Here is a 22,042-nt window from a genome sequence, read left to right on the forward strand (position 1 = left end):
TGAGATTATTCCAAATGTTATACTGGTGCATTTAAATTAAGCATGAAAGTGTTTTAGGGCTTTTTGCAATGGTTGCTTATTTATTTTATTATCAATAATAAATTTAAACCAAAGCTAGGAGTCCCCACTTTCAAGGACAGTAAAATGCAGAGGAGAAGCTGGTGGCACATAAACCAGCAGCTCTTTAGAAGCAGAGCTGGGCCTGTGGAAAGGCTAAAAAGAAACTGAGCCGAGACTTCTGGGTTTATCTGCCAATTAATTCTGGTTTGAAGCAAATTGTTACCTTCTCTAGGCTTCACATCCATTAGTAATGAAAGGAGACGGATGATCTTTCTTGATGTTGTAATGTTGTTGCTGTCCTACATGGTGGAAGTACTTAAAAGCTTTTGGTGGGACCGGTAGAAAATTTGACCCTGTGGTTATTTTTAATGACAAAATTTTCTTTTTCTGTAGGAAGCAACGTCAACAGCCACTGCTCCCTTTCCTCTGATATTTTTATAGTCTTTAAATAATTACATTTATGTTGGGGCATTGTTTTTGTGTAATTAATTGGTTTCATTTTCCATCCAGGGAAGGAGTATGGACAAACCACACCTTCTACTTCAGCTCTACATGTTTTAGAACTGTAAAATATTTCCTTCCCCAAATAAGCCAGCATCCTTGCAGGGTGTCTGCCCTCCTCCCTGGAGGTGGAGCAGTGTTCAGGTGGCCATGGGGAAGGGTTTCCAGCCTTTTCAGCCCTCCTACATCAGCCTAGAAATGCTTTGTTTGCATCACATTTTCCTCACGTGACAACTGAGCGGCTGGAAAGTGTCCATAAAGATGCCCACTGGGGAAGACGTGGCTGTGTGAGGTAGGCTGGGGAAAGCAGGGTCCTCTGGGTGGCTGGGGTCTGGCTCGTGTGGTGGGTGGGTGATTGACTTGCTTGATGAGCAGGTCTTGAGCTCATACTCCATCTTCCTGGCCTGCCCAACTCCCCAGCTCTCTGCCCACCCATCACTGTGCTACCTAATTGAGAAATTGATTAATTGACCAGGGAGATAACAGCCGTTCTTCCTCTATGTCTTAATTAAACTTACACTCCCTCTCTGGTCCCGGCACAGAGTTTCCAACACCATGAATCTTAGAGCTGCATTACAGTGGTGATTGCTTCACAGGAAAGGATGTTCTAGTTTCCTCCATAAGATGGAATTAATGTAATGAGAGAAAAATCAATGCACAGAATTAATTCACATATGGATGGCGCTGACGCGTGTCAGTGATTTCACACCTTGTGAGCTGTGTGCAGCTGGGCGAGAGGTTTTCCAGACACCCAATAAAAGACCCTCAAGTTTCCGAGCGGGAGGTGAGGCCAGTCCTTCTGACAGCCATTTCATTTGAGCAGGGCAATGTTGACACAGACCTTATTCCCCTACAAGATGTTGGCCCTCTATATCTTCCCTTCCCACATGCTAGCTGGCCTTCCAGGCATCTGCAGCTCGGGCAGGATGTGCAATGAAACACCTAATATATTATGCCAAGTAAAGGGCTTTGCAGCGTGGTAGTTAATGTTCTCTTTTTTCACGTGTGTGGTTGATAGATCCTCTGCCGGTTTGTTTTTCAATTACTAGGTACAGTTTTAGTGACAGGGACGCTGTTTCTAGCATTTTGTAGTAAATCCTTATTATAATAATTATTTAAAATCAGAGCATGAATGGAAATGCTCCTGACAGTGAGGGATTATTAGTGCTGATTAAAGCCAACGGTAATACAGGCAACTATTAATAGACTGTTCCCTGCACATTTTTCTTCCAACCTCTCTCTCCTGGCTTTGCATACCTCATTCTCTTTGTTGTGCTACTTTCCAGATGTTTAATAGTAATGTCAGGACCCTCGCAACCCCAGCTGTGGGATTATTCAGGAACAGAAGTCATCAGTCTTTCCAAACTGGCCTGTATGTCTCCTGCAAGCTACTGGGCTATACTGGTCCTCTGGTAGGGTCCCATCAGCTGCAGAAGGTGATCTCTGAAGAGCCACGGGGCAGTTTCACTGCGCTGGCCGTAGCAGCAGCAATCGCTGCCCTGTGCTCGTTGCATTTGTGGGTCAACAGCGATTTGGACTGGAGCGCTGCAGTGCTCCCCTTCAGGGTGCTTTGGGGTTTCTTGCAAGACTTTCCTGAAATCCCACAGACCCGTCACACACGCTTGTCCCACGCAACCGCTACCTCCCGCTGTGGCCAGACTTGAAAATGCAGTTGCTGAATTAGTAGGTCTGAACACATATTTGGACGTGTGACTTGCTGATTTGTTTGCCTTTTTAATCTAACTCCTGGGTTTGCTTTCTCTGACTTGAACTAGCAGCACGTCTTAAGTTGTGCTACATATTGTGGATTGATCTGATCTAGTGACACCTTTTCTGTGTGCAATCAGTGTTATATTCTCAGGGCAGGAAGGCAGACTCCTTTATTTCATTAAAAGAAAGGCTATAGCCCTGTCAGAGAAGAAAGTAGAGCTCTAGTCCTCTGGAAGCAGGGGGAAGTATGTAATATGGTCACTGCCATAACTGGCTCCTAAATAAAGACCAGGGGACCAAATCATCTTGGTGCAACATAGAATAACGTGTCTGAAAACGTGCCTGGTGCCCTGCAGTGCCACAGGATCAAAAGGTGTGTGCGGGCAGGGAGGGCTTAAGTGAAAGCTCCAAGCGGTCAATCGTGAGCGCAGGTACCCGTCGGACCTGGGGAGCCGGGAGGAGGAGGAGGAGGAGAGCAAAGAGTCATTTCACTGATCATGGGGAGTTTAATTTACTCTGTGCTGGAAGGACTGAGAGGAGGGAGATGGCAGGGGCTGGGGCAGTGGTGTGGCGGGTGGCTGGGAGCCTTTTGGACGGAAGGGGGAATACTCCCGGGAAATGAAGCAGCTCAGCTCTTCTGCTGCAAGAAGCAGCAATTTTCATGCGCTGCTGGTCACAGGAACTTTTTGCCAGTATGACGGGTCATCACAGGCAGGGCAAATTTTTGCTTTTAGTATTGACTTCTGCCAAGCAGGATTGCATTTCCCTGCAATCAGAGGAAGACCTATAGCCTTGTGCCTGCGCTGGGAATCCAGCCTGCATCAGAACTGCAGGTTAGGAAGGACTCCCCATCTATCTGGCTATTTCTTGGTCTCAGAGCTGAATGAAAATTTGACACAGAACCAAATTGATAACAAGACATTCTGATAGAAGTGATGCTTAAGCTAAACCCTGGGATCTCTTGAGCACCTGGAGCTGCTTCTCAAGAACTCCAGGGCTTTGCCTTGGAGATAAACTGTGTGTGTGTGTATATATATGGCATCATGTAAAAGTCAGGGGGTGGGTTAGGAATCATAGCTATTAAAGCCTCTAATAGGGACTGAACAAGAGGCCTTGAGTAATACAATCACACAAGGCTGTATCATTTGAACTGTCTGGCTCTCTATCACTTTAACAAGTACATAAGCCAAACATCTTGCTTGTATTTGGACAGGGATTTGTTCAAAGGACAGAAGCTGCCTGGGAGAGAATAAACTAAAAAGTGTGGTTAATGAATAACACAAGATCCTTTTCTTAATTTTCTTTTTTTTCTTTCCCCAGTCCTGTGATCTTGAGGGTCAGCAGGAGGGATGGCAACATGCCCTTCCCAACCCAATGAGCATTGCTTTTAAACCAGATTTCATTACACTTTCAGTCTCGCGGAGCTGAGACGTGGTCCAGGTCTCTTTCCTGCCACAGATAGTATGGGCATGCAGGTGTGGGAAATGCACTCCTATTTCTGCAGACTTCTCAAAAAGGGCCATTCTGTGTGTTCCTTACAAGCTATTTACAATCACAACTGTTATCTCTCATACCGCTCTCTGGGTAATTCAGCGCTTCGGCTGGCTGGGGTCCCGTTGTTTGCTGCCTGATAAGTTCCTCAGTTTCTGGTGTTTTGTGGTTTTCATGTACATTGGCAGGGGAACACTATATGCTGCCGCTGCTGGAGATCACAAAATAAAGGTGAGGCATTAGCCTTTGGGAAGCATTTATTAAGCCTAGATTAAATGCTGTCTGTATGGGAAAGCCTCAATGCAGCAAAAAACTATTAGGTATCAGTGGAATGAGTTATAACGTTGTGAAAACTCAAACTGGTTAATCATGCAGAGTTACTGAAAGTAAAGGAAAGAATTGATCATCCAGAAAGGCAAACTGAATCTTAGAGCCCACAGCAGTCCTGTAAAGAGGAGCATGTTCTGCTGCCTCCACCATGCAGGAGGTTCAATGGGGAGGGGCAGGAGGGAAGGGGCAGCATCCCTGCTTCGGGAAGGGATGGGGCAGATGCCTCCTGGTGCCTTGTTTTGGTGGCGTTCAGAGTAGGAAAGCAACATCTCTGCTTCTGGGTGATGCTGCCATGGGAAATGCAAGTCTTCGTGACTGAGGAAAGCCGATATGATGCTCCTGAATGAGGGTGACATTTCTCAAAGGTAGGAAGCCTCCTCTTCCTAGTGTCAGACTGATTTATGCTCCTTGGAGACAAACCAGGTCTGAGTGCTCTTTCTATGAAATGCACGTGAGCTTGCCCATCCCAAGCTGCCTGCCAACGCCTTCACCTTGCAATGGGTCTGTCTTCCTGCCATGCCCTCAGGGCTTTCCTAAATCTCCTTGGCTTGTCTAGTAGCTTAAAAAAAAAGAAAAAGCAGAGCTGACACTGAAGATCTTCCTTCAAGGCTTCCTGAAATCCAAATTAATGTCATCTGTGATAGTCTAGAGCCTGACCTCCAACATATGTGGAAAAGAAAAAATTAAGAAGGCCTAGAAATAAATATTTCCCACAGAAGTAGGACCGTATGCCTACACCCTCCACCCCTGCACTGCTGTTAATGTTTCTGATAATCCCAAATCCTTCCCTTTTGACTAGCAGATTTGCACTTAGAGTTTCTTGTGGAGACTCCGGGGTTCCTTGGCTGCCCTAAAGCAAATAATGGGTAGCGTGGTGATACTTGCCGTGGCTGAAGCTCAGGTGCCCAAATCGGGCACTGTGATCCCTGTTGGGGAACCGTGGCCTGAGCGGACTTTGGCAATGAAACATCCCTCCTTCATCACATGCTGTGATCCTGTGGACAGAGCAGAGATTGTAGCAGTGCTTTTCATCCTAAAACTCCCCAAACTGGCCTGAATTCTGCAGCTCCTCTGCTTTGGCTGGAGCATTTGCTGCCCTAGGAATCAGTTTCTCCACAAGCTAGGATTAAAAACAAAATATTAAGCAAACAACGGATTTCCCCTTCCTCTCAGTTACACCTACCAGTGTATATAATGAAAAAGGAATTTTACACATAAGTCCTACTACAGTCAATCCACCCCACCCTGCACCTTCCTGCCGACCTGCAAACATACCCACAAGAAACCCTCCAGGGCAGCAAGAGCCTCAAGGCTGCAGAAGGCTTCAACAGAACTGTGTGTGTCTCTCTCTCTCTTCCTCCTCTCTGCACTTTCTGTACGAAAGGAAAAACAGCTTTCCCTCCCCCCAGTCATGGATATTAATAAAAACCTGGATTCTGGCCAAAAGTCTGCTTCCATATCTTGCTGGAGTGGATTACTTCTAGCTCATCCTTCTGGGCAGAAATGGCCCGACACCACCTCCAGATGACTGCAGCCCTCGGGGAGAGGCTTTGCTGGGCAGGGGAGCATCCCTGCTGGGGCCAGAGGTGATACGGGGGAGAAGGCAAAGGGGCGGCTCGGATGAAAAGGCACGACGGTGAGTCAGGTCACCGCCTGAGCACCAGCAAGGGCATTGCTCTCTCCCTGCTCAGCGCTGAGCCTTTGAGTCAGTGGTTTACACTGCTTTGTAGTTTTAGTCATATTGTTCCTGCAGCACCATCTTCTCTCTTCCTGGAGTAAAACATGCTGTCTATCTCAAGTTTTAGTGGTAATGTTTCCCACCTGCAAGAACAAAAGTAGCAGAATTCAGCTCCTTTGCCCTTTGAGACTCACCAGTTATTTGCTACTAGGAACGGCAGAGAGATTACAGGCTCTTAACAGGAGGATTTTTGCCTTGCAAGGGGAAAACCATGTAGGAGAAATTCAGCTCTTGCATATTTTTAGCAGCTGAAATTAAGCTTTAGATGGGTGCTCTCTGCAGCTCTGCTCCAAGACTGTAGCCCTTCTTTTGGGGTGCGGTCAATTAATGGACTGTAGAGCTGCAGCCAGTGATGCCATGGAGCTGCTGCTCGTGTCCTGCTCCTGACCTTCCTCTCCCCATCGATCCATATGCAGCGTCTACTGCACAGGGGCTTTTTTGCATTCAGAAGCAAGAAAGGCCAAACTTTCAATGGCTGGGTGAAAGCATTTTACCAATCTAACACAGGCTGCGGGGGTCGTCTGAGATGAGGTCAAGCCCGGTTGATTCAGATCTAAAGTTTCCTCCCTAAGAGGCCGGCTGGGCAAGCAGCTGGCACATGCGGGGTCAGGGATTTGTGATGAAGCCTTGCCACAGAGCAGGGTGAGATGGTAGAATAGGAAATATTTGTCTTTAGTCCTCACCCCCCCACCCCCAAAAAAAAAAACCCTGGAATGAGTTTAGAGATGATTTTGGAAAGGCCCATCCATCCCACCTGACGATAGAAGGTGGCTTCCCTACACACACACCCCCAGCACCAGGGCCCCTAAATCAGCTTTGCAGAAGTTTAGCGACTGCCTATTGTTCATTTCATTGCAAGATGGATTGCATCCTTCCCCAGGGTTGGAAGCTTTGCATTTCAAAAGTGGCTGTCCTGGCTCTGCATAGCTTGACTTACGAGATGTACCATGGCCCTTATCCTCAGAAATTGTTCCTCCCCACCCACTTTATCATTACCAGCTGGAGATGTTGCAGCCAGAAATGTTGATAAGTCCATCTGTCATGATCGTAACAAAGAAGCTTTGTGTTTGAACATCCCAGGCCACACGTTGGGTCAGGAAGAGCCATGTGTTTCAAGAAGTTTTTCCTGCATCTTTGGAGGAAGTGATGAAGCAGTGGTTATTGCCTGGAGATGGAGGGCATAAATCAGAGGCTGTGGTGTTGGCTGCTCCTTGTAGAAATGAACAAATTCACAGTAGAATGAGACTTAAGATGATGGCAAAGGAGTAGGGAAGTGATCGTGCCCCTGTACACAGGACTGGTGGGGTCACGCCTCAAATGCTGGGTTCAGTTTCGGGCCTTTCAGGACAAGAAGGCCCTTGAGGGGCTGGAGCGTGTCCAGAGAAGGGCAGCGGGGCTGGGGCAGGGTCTGGAGCACAAGTGTGCTGGGGGGCGGCTGGGGGAGCTGGGGGGGTTTAGCCTGGAGAAGAGGGGGCTGAGGGGAGCCCTTCTCGCTCTCTGCAGCTGCCTGAGAGGGGCTGGAGTGAGGGGGGGGCTGGTCTCTGCTCCCAAGTCACCAGTTATAGGATGAGAAGAAACAGCTTCAAGCTGCATCAGGGGAGGTTTAGATTGGAGATTAGGGAAAATTTCTTCACTGCAAGAGTGGTCAGGCCGTGGCACAGGCTGCCCAGAGAGGTGGGGGAGTCACCATCGCTGGGGGGGGGTTTCAAAGAACATGTAGACGCGGCACTTTGGGACATGGTTTAGGAGATACAGTAGTGTTGGGTTTGCAGTTGAACTTGATGATCCTGAAGGTCTTTTCCAACCTTAATGATTCTGTGATTCTGTACTCCAAGAGGAGGGGTTGGGAGAGTGTCATTCACCTTCAGGTTTCTGTTCCCTGTGGTGCACATATTCTTTGTAAGTGATGGGTGGGTCTGTTATGAGAGACTAGAGTTAGCAGCCCTTATCTGAGGCCAGACATTATGAAAAGCTTTCCTTTAAAGCTGCAGGCCCTGGAGTGTCTTAGTTTCCCCTTGGATGATAAGAACAGAGTGAAATCCCACGTGAATCCTCCTGCAGCCCTCACACATCTTGCCAAGAACCACATGAAGCAAAACCAGCACTTCTTTGCTGACCTCCCTCCTGGTTGGATGAGACACTGAGAAATTTCAGCTAACTCTTGAAGGAGTCTTGTTGCTATGCCTTGTTTTAGGACTGTCACTTAAATATGGATGGTTGGAAGGAAGAGCAAGAAAGACGGGCACCTCCCAGTGATAAGGCAAGAGCACCTAAGGCAGACAGCAGTCAGTAGGAATGGGTGGAAGAAAGCAGCAGGGAGGGCGAGGGGTCCAGGGATCACCTCTGCAGAGGAAACCAACAGGATTTGTTTGCTCTGTAGAAGAAAAGGCTGAAGGGAAAGAGTTTGCCAAGTATGGTCAGGTTTCCCACAGAAAGGAAGATACTTCAATTTTGTTTTCTTTTTATTTTGATTTCACGAGTTCACTGCTCTCACAAAAAAAAAGAAGTGAAGGGCTTAAAATAGCAGCAGAAGAAATTCTGGAGGAGAGATCAGAAAAACATCTGTCAGGAGCGGTTTTGGTAGAGCTGTCTTGCCTGGAGGCAGGGAAATGGACTCCGTGATTTTTCAAGGTCCTTCAACCCTGTCTCCTGTGATACGGAATAGCCTTCTGGAGCCATTTACTGCTCTCTTACCCCACTGTTCTCTGTCTTTAGGTGGCTAAGGTCTTCACTGAGGCTTTTTAGTTAGATGCCTACAGTTAGTCAGTATGAAGAGTCCCCAAAGGCTTTACAACTTCATTTTCCCCATCATGAAAGATCATATGCCTTGGAGTAAGGTGAAGTCCTGCCTTTCACTCAAAGCATAGGAGATAGTTTGATTTTATAAACATATATAGGGAGAGATACATACATATATTGTGTATGTTACATCTCTGTCTTTCTCCAGGGTTAGCTTTGTGATGGGTGGACATAGATGAACATGCAGGATGGAGACTGGACCACTTCAGAACTCAGGGCATAGGTCAATTGAAGTGCAGCTGAACTGAAACTTCAGGCAAAGTGGAACATTGTTCATTTGTTTCACTGTTTCATAAGCAAAATACCCTGAAAGGTTAATGAAAGTGCTAGGCGAGCTCAGCCAGAATGAGCGTGGAGGCCAGATGACAAAAACAAGAGCTGACACTTCCCAACAAGCTCAACAGTGAGAATTTGTTTAAATGTAATTAGCTGATATAAAAAAGAACAAAAAATCCCTCTGGAGCTAAGGCCCTGTGACTATTTGCTGTGCCTTTAGATTGAACCTATACATCTTTCTGCATTCAGCTGCAAGGGAGGGGAAAAAATCACTCTCATTTCCTCTGAGAGATGGATGAAGAAGTGTGAGCTGGTAGCTAATGCTGGTAGCTAACGCGAAGGGTCGCACCATGATCAACTGCTGTCTTGCTCTCTGACCCCAAGCAAGCGCTTAAACTCTCAGCATCCGAGGTTGCTCAAGCGTCAAATGTGCAGCGTTAATATTCACAAGGCATTTGTGACGTTTCAGCATCGTTTACTGAAGAGCGTTTGAGCCCCAAGTACAAAGTGCTCCAGATACACACAAATTGCCTTGTCACCAAGCCCGGCTCGGTGGGGACCTGAGCTCTGCTGCAAAGCCTTGCTCCAGCCTCACTCCATGGGGGCTTTTTCACGCTTACAACCACCCCTTCCAAGTGAATCTCAACCTGAGTTTTCCAGCCAGATCTTTCTTTCTTCCCCTTCTTGTATCTCCTCTGTTGATTTCCCAGCCAACCCACTGAGAGAACAAAATCCTCGCGACCACCCTTAAGCCATTGTCTCCCTTCCCCTTACCTCTTGTTCACCCTGTTTGGTTCATCCTTTCTTTTGGGCAGTAAAATGTCCACATCCTTCTCCGGATGCTCCTGTGATGTCATTAATGGCACCACACTGAATGACTGGCCTGGCTTTTGGGGTACACAGCACCCCTGATTGGTCTCAGCCTGGCTCTAAGCCATGAAGCTGCTTTGAACCAGAGTTAGCCTCATCTCTGGCTCAGAAGCAAATTCTCCACACCTTGCTCTGCTCCGCCAAGCGAAGGGATGCACCTTGATGCTTCTTTTTCAAGTTGCAAACCTCTTGCAGAGCTTCCTGCACCGGGGAAAGCCCATATGGGATGGAAAATGCACCCAGATTGCTGGGCTTCCCTGCTGCTGCCCAGGGGATGGTGTCTGACAGAGTCAAGGAAACAAATTGCCTCGCCAGTGCAGGTGAAAAGCTTGGGGAGCAGATGGCACAATCATTCTTCTCATTACTTTTATTGCCTTCAGAATGGGAGCAAAGCAAGTGCTTCAGTGGCTGAAGCAATCGCAGGCTGACGAATAGGTGTTGGACTCTCTCCGGAACCTCGGCTGATGCTGTAGCTTGGGGAGAAGGGACAAGGGGTGGCACAACATGGAGGGATGGGTGAGATGTGTCATGAGCTGGTGTCCCCTTGGACATGAAGGGTGAAAGGGGCTTTTGTTTGGAGACCAGGAGGACAGCTCGGAGGATGCTGTAAGGCAGGGAGGACAGTGGGGTGTGTTAGGAGTGACACCCACCAAAGGCTTTGAGGGAATGCTCACTGGCTACATCTGTCACGGATTTAGAGGGGGCTGAGGAAAGCACTGTGCATCCCCTACAGCATCACTGAACCAGAAGTGGCGTGTCTTTCAGCGATGCTGTTAAACCATGTTTTGTTAAATATTGAAACGTAACCTCCTCTCTCCGTTCCTTGTACTCTCCTCCCCTCCCTCCCACACCAAGCAATGGCCTGAAAATTGCGTGTTATGACCAGAAATTAAAACAATCTCTTTCTGGAGCCTTTCATCATTAACTGTTCATCACTTCGCAGTGCCTCCTAAGGTCAAGAGCATTTCATCAGAGCCATTCATCAGCCAAGCATTTGGTGCATTATCTAGGGCTGTCTCTCAGGGAAGCCAAGGTCGAGCAGTAATACACCAGCGAGGTGACCTGCTCATTACTTTTGGAAACATTTTTTTGTCAGTGAATGGCCCTTAGTGAGCATTTAATTTAGATTTAATAAGGCATCTAACGTTTATTTAAAAGGACACTATACCTTCAAGGTATTTGTCATAATTGGAAGGAGGATATTTACCCGCACTGTTTATTAATAACCCCCTTAGAAGATGGAAATTGAAATCAGCTCCTTTAATGTCTTCTCTGGTACCCAGAGGGATGGTCCTTGCGATTACAAGTATCCCCGCTCCCAGGCAGCACCCAGAACTGGGGAAAACTGGAGTCGGACCAGAGTGCTGGGTCCAAGCCAGATCTGCGTCACCAGCTGTTCTCTGCGCGGGGAGATTCACAGGCATCGGTGCCTGCGAGGGTATCTACACCCACAGGGTGTGAACGCACTTACCCTGCCTTAGCCTGAGCCCTGTGCTGTGGGTCTGCCCTGCCTTTTTCTAGGCACCTGCGCCAGGCAGCCAAGCCGCCCCTTCCAACGGCAGGATGTCGTGAGCTGGGAGGTGACACCACGAAGAATCCAAGTGATCTTTGCACGAGATGTGCCATGGAATATCAAAGACTTGTCATCTTTTTATTTCTCTTTGGATATGTAAAACTCTAAGACTCGAGTAAATGGGAGAAAAAAAAAAAAATGCTTTTATGTACTCTCTCAACCAGCGCCCTTGACAGATTTGTACACCGAAGAAACAGAGTGGTGTCAAGGCTGCAGTTAAAACCGGGACATGATCGTCAATTGAGAGTGCAGGCTGTGATACACAGGAATATAAATTTGGGAACGGCACAGCCCGCCCGAGCCAGCAGCCCTGCCTGCCTCTGCCTGCTCTGCCCCCCGGGCCAGACGCTTACCCCCTGTGAGGGGAGAAATAGGGTGGTCTCCCAAATGGCAGCTTCATTTTCCATCAAGCCCCCGACAAGCCGTACGAGGCCAGGCTCTGCCCCGCGCCTGGCAGCAGGGCGAGGGGCTGCTCGCTGCTCTTCTTTGCTAAGAGAGCAACAAAAGCGCCAATTTCCCCCCAAGAGCTCGCTTTGTTTTATTCTGCAAGGCGCTGTTGCTAAGTGAAGAAGCCACCGTGTGTTATCAGTACGTAAAAAAAAAAAATAAATTAAAAAAATTAGCCAATATTTAACTCTAAAATTATGTTCCTAAATAGCAGGAATTCCCTCAGAAGATCATTACGAAGAGTGTTAAAATGAGATGGGCTAATTTCAGGCCACGTCTTCGTGCTCCGTTGTTTGGGAAGCCCTGACAGTGAGATAGATGCTGGTGGGAAGCTATTAGAAACAGCAATTCGTTTTCAATCCCATTACCTTGACACACATCAGTTTTTAAATCAAGGGATATACCTTTTCAGATGATCCTGCTGTTATTAGGTGCCATCTATTGCTCGGGGGTGGGGGGGAGAATAGGTAGAATTAATTCTAAATATGTGCTATAATGTTAGATTGATTTCTTTATTAGCACCTTTTATAGTCAGTTCTCTTCATCGAAGAGCCCTGTCAGATCTTCTGCTGACATAAAAAGATAGCCATGATGTTTTAAAATGAAGCCAATAAACGTAGAAATTTGTGAATGTGGGTTATTTAATGGCAAATGGTTATAGATGGTCCACCAAATTGGGGAAGCAGAGACAGAATTAAGCCTCCTGAGATCTGACATCTTATTTGCAAGATAAAAAGCACAAGCAGAGGTCTGGGTTGGGGACTGATGGATAATTTGGAGGTTTTATGCTATCCTTCCTGGGTTTATAATAGTTCTTTCAGTCATGGTCTGCATTGTTCTAAGTTGATGAATCACCACCGGCTTTCATGGTGTCTTCCCAGTACAGGCAGCGTCGCCGATTTTAACCTTTCTCCTCCACCAGTTTCCAGCAAAGCACAACAAAAAAATGTCTTGCAGATCAGCTTGTATCCACCCAATATCCCAACAGCAAAAAAAAAAAAGAAGCTACAATTTATTAGCAGCATCAGTGTATTTTACTGCTCATCTAAGAATGCCATTAATATTCTTTCATCACCTTCTCTACAGCTCTACAGCTTTAAAACCTGCTTCATAATATTGAACTCACGGCTGACTGGGAATAAGCAAAATTTAAAATTTTTATTCCTCAGAAAATCCCTGTGTTGCCACATTTTGGCACGGTGTCCTAACATTTCAAAGGATGGTGTGCAAAAAACAAAAACCGGATTTCAGACGGTTTTGGAACATTTCATTTGATATTTTTCCACTAGCGCGTTTTCTCACTCCAAAGGTGAAATGTTTTGGAGCAGTTGATTAAATTGCCCCGCTGTCACTGGATTCCGAATCAGTTCGAGATTGGTTTAATATTAAAAAAATAACATTTCCCTCCATCAGCAAGTTCCTGCTGAGGGTGGTGCCCGGGACCCCGAGGCGTTCGTCATCCTTCTGCCCGACTTAAATTCCCTTTTCCTCTCTCTTTTACATTTATGAAAATGGCAATTTCCATGGGAATATCGTTTCAGTGCAGCGTTGCCAGCCACAGCTGCTGCTTTCTATGGACTTACTCCAGCAATGGGAGCACATCGGCACGTTTCTCCCATGGCTCAGGATGGTCCGGGGGGAGACACCAGTCCCCCTCGTCTTCCCCACAAGCAGCCCTTTGACTCTGGATCTCACAGCCACGCCTGATTTAGTCTCTGATGAGCAAATCCTCGCTCTGCTCTGATCACAGATACCTCCATGGGGGTCCCCAGGTGCACCCCCTTCCCTTAGCCTGTGCAGACGGGGCGATACAGTTACTCTTCAGAGAGGAAGGGGATAAAGACGTGCTTTAGCATCGCACATGGTCCATCATGTGCCATGGGGGATTCGGGGTCCTTTGCTGGGTTTCCTAATGGTGGTGGCTGGAAAGGGGCAGTTGTCCGATGGCCAGACCAACTCTGCAATCCAGCGAAATGCTGTGCTTTGTAACCTGTGTTCTTGTCATGTAAATTAGTGTCCTTACAGAGCTGCAACATGCACCTGGGTTTTAATTCTGGAAACTAACAGCAACACAGTAGGGAAGGGCATTCATCATCTTGAGTAATAGGTTTTCTATGACTAATATACTTGCTCCTGCATTCTTCAAGGGCAGTGTCTTGACTCTCCCTCCTCTCTCTTCCTCCCCTTGAGGCGCAGAGGAGCACGGTTCCCCAGAGCCAACGGCAGCAAAGCGCTTCGCACGGAGGGGAAATTGCGGTTGGTTCCTCCCAGCAGAGCCGAGCGCAGCAGTTGCAGGAAAGCTCCATGTGCTGCTTGTGTTCCTCTGATTAGCTGAGCAAAACGCAGACCACACGGGGACAAAGAAATAGGTGAAGAGTTTCCCCATGTTGGGAATGGATATTGTGTGGTGCGCAACGGAGGTGGATGGGGACCTGCGAGCTCTGGGTTGCTGTCAGCTCTAAATCAGCAGCTGGCAGGGGGGGGTGGTTTCAGCAGGAGTGGAATTGAGCTCTGCATGAGTATTGCAGTAAAAACATCCCCTCCGTTAAAGACAGATGTCTCCGCCAACAAAATACACGGTGGTGGGAAGAAAGTGTTTTAACATCCTCCTTGGAAGGGCAGGAGGGGAGAGGGCAGCGGTGGGGTGGGGTCTCCCAGGGACGGTCACCTCGGCGGCTGGAGCCCAGCAGCTCTGCCCTGCGGGGCTCTGCTTCTGCCCCTCGCTGCATGCAGAAATTAGAGTTAGGTGTTTGAGCAGAGCGAGCTGGGAAGAGGTTTCATCGCTGAGATGACCAAGAGCCGCAGCGGTGTGTCGATGGATGATCAGGGCAAAGAGCTGGAGGTTGGGATTTCTGAGACGTGGTCCCTGCCTCTGCCTCGCTTGGCCAAATGGTTTAATTTATACACGACTCATTTTCATTCCATGTAAGACCTGGGGATGTTGATCCTCTTTGGCTTCACAAGACACGGTGCAAATGAATTATTATTTGTAAAGTGCTGCAGGTGCTTTGGGTGAAAGGGAATGTTGTAATTGCAAAGCAATGCTATTAAGTAGCAAATTGGATGAAACCTTTTACTAAATGAACTGTGTTTCAAAACACTCCATTTGCAAAGACTGTTCCCTTGTAAAATGAATCCACTTTTTAATGTTTCTTGCTTTAATCTTAGTTCTTAAAGAAGATTTACAGTCTCATCAAGTCCTGAGAGTCAATGTTAAATTATTGTAATTTATTCCACATTATGTTACATTAGTTTTTGCCACATATGGTATGTTACATTAATTTAGCTAATGTATGCTAATTTTGTGCTAAATTTATGTCACAGTACCCAGATAGTATGGAGACTGATGCCTTAGAAATTAATGTAATAATAATAATAATTAATAGTAATAATAAGACAACTTTGGCGTTGCTGTATTGGAATCCCCAAATCCTCAAACCGAGTTTGTTCTAGCTTTGTGGCATGACTCACTAGCTACTCAAAAAGAAAAGAAATAGAACTGTCTCTGCTTTATAGAGTTATATATCAGCCTCATAAAACACAATCCCAATTCTTGATAGCCCCATTGCAGCAAAAATTGTTAGTCTCTGCGGCATAGGACCTCCGAGCACAATAATCTTTTATGCCTGTAAACTCCACAACAGCTGGACATTAAATCTCTGGATTAATTCAACAAGTTTCCTTGTTTCTCTCCGCCCAGTAACCAAAGGCTTTTTTCTTAAGGAAAGTACTTAATATTTAACAGCAGGGCAGGTCTCTGGCTCTCTCCATCCCCGCATCGGCACTCTGAGCGGCGTGGTGCTAGTGCGTTGCTTTCCAGCCTGCCTCCAGATGTGGCTTTTGCATCTGGTTCAGCTCCGCGGTGCGGTGGCCAACACCAGCTTCACCCTCCCAGCACACGGGGCTGCAGCTCCCGAGGAGGCTCCAGGGCAGGGGAAAGCACCCACCCACGCACCCTATTCCCCAGGTTGCCGCCTTCTAGCGCTCATCGTTCACCACATCAGTTGGGATTTTGCATGCGAAAGATTTAGCTGGTACAGCGTGGTGTGGGGAGAGTGAGACCCCTTCCCTGGAGCCCTCCAGCCCCTGCTCCAGGCTTCCCCCGGGATGCAAATGCTCCTGGGTTTGCAAGCGTACCTGTACCCTGGTGAAGGCAAGCGGAGCCCAGCCCCGCTGCAGAGCAGCAGGCTGGTTGCTCTTCACCCAGAGATTGAGCCCACAACCAGAAACACCCTGAACTGCATTTTCTGGTTGAAATTCCTTTTGTGCACGCTCCTCCTGTTAAATCTCTCCTGCATTTATACAGTTATTAGTGTGCACGTTAATTACAACGGGTTTTGATTAAAGGCACAGACCGTGAAAGCGGATTAACGTTCCCCTGATTTTAAGCTTCTACGTGAAACCATGTATGCATCGATTCAGAAAACCCCATTGTTTCAGGAAAAATAAATCCTGTACCTTGCTGTGGGCAGAACCTGACCCCACCCCCTTAATCTCATGTCTCTTCGCTGCGCTGAATTAATGGGAGCTCAGAAGAATTTCATGTGTTGCTCTAAGCCTTTTTGGTGTTATTATTTGAGAATACTTAATCTCAAGGACAATAAATAAATATGAAATCAGTGTCAAGCCATTTGTCCCACTTCTGTGGCTGAGGAGGGAGGAGGAACGCTGGATCATGACATGGAAATATCTTTTAAGAAGGGAAGCCACCAGCAAACCTGTGGCTGAGGGAGGGGAGCGGTGCCAAGCCCTCCAGCCCTGCCCCTGGAGAGGACACGGACCCTCGTGGGCTCTTGTGCAGCGGGGGGATGAGAAATCAGGGAGATTTAAGGCTGTTCAAATCCATCCCCTGAACAAACCATGCTCTGAACTGCGCCCTTGACCTCTCTTTCCCATCAACCTGGTTGTGGCAGGGGAGGAAGAAGCAAGCAGGTGCTTGGTTCCTCTCCCTACCTTCTCCCCAGGGTATCACTGAGCTTCTCCATCACGAGCCATCCCTGTCCCAGCCTGGTGGGAACTGTGACTTTAAGGCGAACCACATATTGCTTCGGTGCTTCAGACTTGCTCTTTGCTATTCATAACTGCAGGGCAGCCTGGGGTTGTTGGGTTTTTTTAGAGGCAGTGGAGCTACTGTGCAGTCAGGCAGGGTTAGTTCCCCACATCTGCGGTGTGTCTGCCAGGATCCCGGTTGGCACCTCCGGAGCATCCAGCACTCGGGTCCGGGGTCTCCGCTGTGTCCTCTGCCAGGTGGAAAACCCACAAAGCAACAAAATCACTCTCCAGTCTCGTGGCAGGGACTCGCTGAGGCCTCGCATGCACATTCCTTTTTTTTTTTTCTGCAGAAGGGAAATGGCTTTTGTTCCAAATATGACATTTGCGCACTATTGGGAATCCATTTCCTCAAACCCCAGGCTGATGTGAATAATGAATTTTGAAAATTTGGTGCAGGCAACACGACCATACGGGATGATGAAGCAAGCAATATAACTTGGCCTGAGGCTCGTGTCTCGGTAGCCCTGGAGAAACATCCTGGTGACAATGACAGCGATTTTGTAAATGAATCTGTTTGTTATTGGCAGGCGGGCACCGTCACGGGAGGGAAAATCAGAGTCCCTTTGGACGCAGACCTCTCTGTTGTACAGCACTGGCTGACAAAATATTACTTGAAATACGTGCATAGACACTCAACATCTTTAGAGAACTGTGTCTCACCTTCTCATCTGCCTTATTTTGGGCTGAGGCTAAAATCTACCTTGAACGTCCAGGCATGCATCCTGGTCTCTCCCTTACCTGGGCGCTGGGTCTGCGGGCAGCAAGCACTGGGCACTGCAGTGGGATGCTGGGGTTTGGTGCTCCCCCTCAGATTTCAAGTTATTCATGAGAGGGAACCCACCAAGAAGTTGTTTGTTTTGTAGAAGTACAGACCAGAAGAAGGGATCCTTTAGCTAGCTGGTATAGCTGAATTTTCTGAGCCTTGCCCCAGACCATGTATCACAGACTCAGAGAGAAAGACCTCTCTGGGTTTGCTTTTTGCTGCAGATTTAGGCAATGACAACACGGTCTCAAGTAAAAGCTTCCTGCTTCCCCAGGTGTTGGTCTCAGAGGCTGCCAGGCAGCGGGAGCTCTGAAAGAGCCCTTGCTTTTTGAGAAACTAGCTCCCACCTTCGCTTTATTTTGCTTGCTGGCAAACCTTCTGATGGAAATGGATTTCAGCTCCTCCTGCCAGATGGTGATGTGAACCAAGGGCTGCAGACAGAGATCGCCTCCAGGCTGAATTTAAAATGCCTCAGTACATTTTATTTTTGTCCAGAATGCCTTTTAAGAGCCACTCAGCTCAACGGCAGTGAGGCATCCTGCAAGCAGTCGCCAGGATGTGCAAGGGGCTCTTCCAGCAGAGCCTTTCACTGCAGCAGCCATCGGCGATGGCTTGTATTCCCCCAGATGGCTTGTATTCCCCCAGATGGCTTGCATTCACCCAGAATGGCTTGCATTTACCCACATGGCTTGTATTCACCCAGCAGGACCCAGTGCAAAGGCTCCCTATATGAAGGGACAGCTTTTTCCACAGCCACAGTGGCTGTCCTGGGAAGCAGGAGCTGGGTAACAACCCCTCGGTTTCCATCCAGGTCCAGGCTCAGCACAGTTCTACTGTGCTGCAAGTGCCGAGCAAAACTACAGAAATCCTTTCTCTCATTGGAATTATTTAACAATCTCATAGCTTGTGCAGTCCAACGCCGGAGGCCCCCCCAAGGGAGGGCTGGAAATGGGTTAGACCCTGCAAAACCACTTCTCCAAATGCTGTCTACGCGGAGAGCCCTCCTTGTAACGACCCGTCTGATGCCTCGGAAAGGGGCCTTCGTCCTCGGCAGTGCTTGAGGTAAAAGGACATTTATGCAAAACAATGATCTGGTGTTTACTCAGTTTTCTCTACTCCCCACTCTACTGCAGGTGATATTTACACCTGAGCAAAAGTTCCTTCTGAACTCGGGTCCTGCCGTGAAGTCATGCTCCCGCATTTATGACATCAGTCGTTGCTATGGCGGCGGTGTCAAAAATTCCTTTTTTATTATTGTTTAAAGGGAATTATTCAGTACATTCCACATCAAAAGCACTGGGTTCTTGGGATGTGCCTCTGAGCTGCAAAGAAACTCGAACAAAGCCAAAAATAGCAATATTTGGATAAACTGGATGACAGCCAGATTGTCCTGTGCTCGTTTTCCTGTCTACATTATTCACTGCCTTTTTTTAAGCTGTTGGGAGCTAATTCAGTGTCTGAGATGCATCTTCCCAGGAGCTTTCCATGCCACAAGGCACAGCCTCGGCACGCAGCCACCTCTGCATCGTGCGGGCTGGCTTCAGCCTCCCACCCTCGCGAGCTGAGCCACGTGCACATGTTTAATGCCACTGGTTTCAGTACGAGTCGTACTTCTGCCTAGTCTCTTCGGTGGCAGATGAGAAGTGGTACCCAGGACACGGCTGAGAGCAGCGTACTCACCTAAACACCCTGTGTTTTGACAACGTGCAGGAAACTTCGGGAAACCTTATCTATGGGCCCATGGCCGTGGATGGGCTCAGGCAGCCTCAGAAACTCTCGAAATCCAGATGTGATGCTGTCAAAAGCCTGGAGGTGAGGCTGAGTTTGGCAGGTGATATTTAAAGCAAGTCTTTGTTGGGCATAAGAGGAGTCATGGTTCCCAGCCCTTCCCTGCCACCTCTCTCCCGCGGCTGTTCCCAAGAGGGCGGTCACGATGGAGCCACTTGCCTCTGGGGATGAACGTGGAGAATCTATACTTATTTTGCCAAAACTTTTAGGAACTTAATAGCTTGGAGATTTTCAGCCTCTGTCAGCATCAGCAGATATAGACCATGGGCTCAAATGTTGGGAGAGGAACACACATTCACATGTGCATGCCGCTGTCATGCAAGCCTCCTTTCGTTAGGCTAAAAATATTAAGGTGCAGGAGTTAAACTGTTCATTTGCCTCATAGATATCGAAGGCCCCTCTTCCCCCTGCCGCCTCCCCTTCCTACTTCTATCCATCCTTCACACCGCGAGGCAGGATCAGTCGCTTGGCTCCTACAGCCTCTCCCTTGATCACTCAGCTGAGGGGTAGGTTCGAAGCTGGAATTTACAGTCTAATGACCATTGATTTCCAATGGCAGTTAGGTACCTAAAAATAAACAAATGAATGAATGAAATACATGCTTTTGCATTTGGCCCCATTTCCCCAAAGCCGGGGCCTTATGAGAGCTGCCGGCAGATGCAGAAGTGTTTCAGTGACTTCCCTGAAGTCTCTTCTAAGAAGGAGAGAGGGCAAAACATGCCACTGATTATGAGGATAAATGTTCCTCTTGGTAATGTGATACTCAGCACCATCTATATTCATTGCTGACAGACCGCAGTAGGTTGGCCTGTTGTTGTCCTGCTTTTATACCATCTGGAAATCTTATTTTACAAATGGCTCTGATCCCTGAGATGGTTGGGAGCGACGTTCATGCTTCGGCTGACCCTCTCCTGGAGACAGACTGCATGGCTGGGTTCACTCCTCACCCATCTCACCACCTTCCCTCACTGCAATTTGTCATTCCGGGCCACGTCTCCAAGAAATTGCATCTAATGTTTCTAGTCAATGCAACTAAGGAAGACAGATGCCAATGGGATGGATATTTCTCAGCTCTCCTGAGCTCCCCGACCCATTGATGTCATCTGACTTTTATATCAATACCAAAGAGACCTCAACAAGAGCTGGGGTATTTCAGCAATACAATACCACGCGTCGGTATGGCTCAGCGTGCGCGGTTGTGACTCTTTAAGTAATCAAATGGTTTTCACAAATGAAGGGTAATTTTTTACCAGAATGAACCTTTTCCATTAGGAAAATACAAAGTGTGGAAGATGGGGTAGTTTCGTGTGTGTGTTGTTGTTTTTTAAGGCAAAATGTTGGAATTACTACTCATCATCAAAAATAGGGAGCTGTTTGGAGGCTGCATGTGAGAAAATTGCCAACTCTTACTGAATATCTTATTTACTTGCAAAGTGAAAAACGAAAGTAAATAAGAAGCCCTGCAAAATATCTGCATCTCTGGCAATTTCCTTGTGTGCAATCACAGACGCCGCCTACGGTCTCTGCAATAAATTGTAATCCCGGTCGTTTGCTTCCTCTCCTTATGTACATACATTATATTTTCGCTCAGCAATTTTGACTTCCACCCACTTTTGTTGATGGGCGGAAGGAGGGGGAACGGAGCATAAAAAATGTTGCCATATTTTCAGCACGACAAATTACAATGGATATTGTATTTCTAGCTGGAATATCCAATGATAAATAAGTGTATGTGGTGTTGTCCCCCCAAGGTAGCAAATGGGCATCTGAGTGTTGTATTTCAAATTTCACTACATACAAGGTCTGTGGCATTTTCAAGGCAAGACGGAGCAGAGAGGAAGGAGACGTCCTGTAGGACTGTTGGAAGAAACAAACAATAGGCTGCTATCAAGCATTGATTTGGGTTGATACACTGTTGTTGGCTTTTTTCATATTCAATCAGCCATGTCTTATAGATTATTAAAGTGGCTTTCTGTCAGGGGGGCCTAAAGCGGTTTTATCATTATCTGCTGAATTCGGGGCTGCTCTTTCCCATGCAAGTAAGGCCGGTGGAAATGGAGGTACTGAGGTTAGGGAGGCTGGTGCATCGCCCCGACCTGGAGCACGCCGGTGTCTGGGCATCCCTTGGGTGTGCATCCGTCCCAGCGTGACTGAGGACCAGCCTCCTATTTGTGCCCTTGTGGGTCACCAGCAGGATGGTCAGTTCACAAGCTATATTTGCAAGCTCTTGGTCATGCATCCGAGCTGCACTGCTATTTACTGAAAGCCTGAATTTCCTGATTAAAACCTTCATCTTCCTCCTGTCCAAATCTCTCGGCTTTCTGATGGTCCAGCTCTGGGATCCACCACTTTGGTCCCTTCCCACAATGGGAAAGCACAACCCTGCTTCGGGCCTGGACATGGCTCTTGGGCACGTGATGGAGGCAGGACCATGTTTGGGCATCTCTGGCTTGAAACCTCAGCTAATTCAGTCTTGTCTTCACTGGTTCTGAAACATTAATTCCAGTCAAGATCAGTTTCCCCACATCTGTGTTTTTCTGGCCAGATCCTCAGCCCACGCAGCTCAATCTATTCCATCAACCCATCATCTTCCAAATCAAACATGTCAGCAGTGTCTCACATGAGCCGGACCTCACTAGGTCTA

Source organism: Phalacrocorax aristotelis, chromosome 17 (genome assembly GCF_949628215.1).
Source record: "Phalacrocorax aristotelis chromosome 17, bGulAri2.1, whole genome shotgun sequence".
Taxonomy (NCBI): domain Eukaryota; kingdom Metazoa; phylum Chordata; class Aves; order Suliformes; family Phalacrocoracidae; genus Phalacrocorax; species Phalacrocorax aristotelis.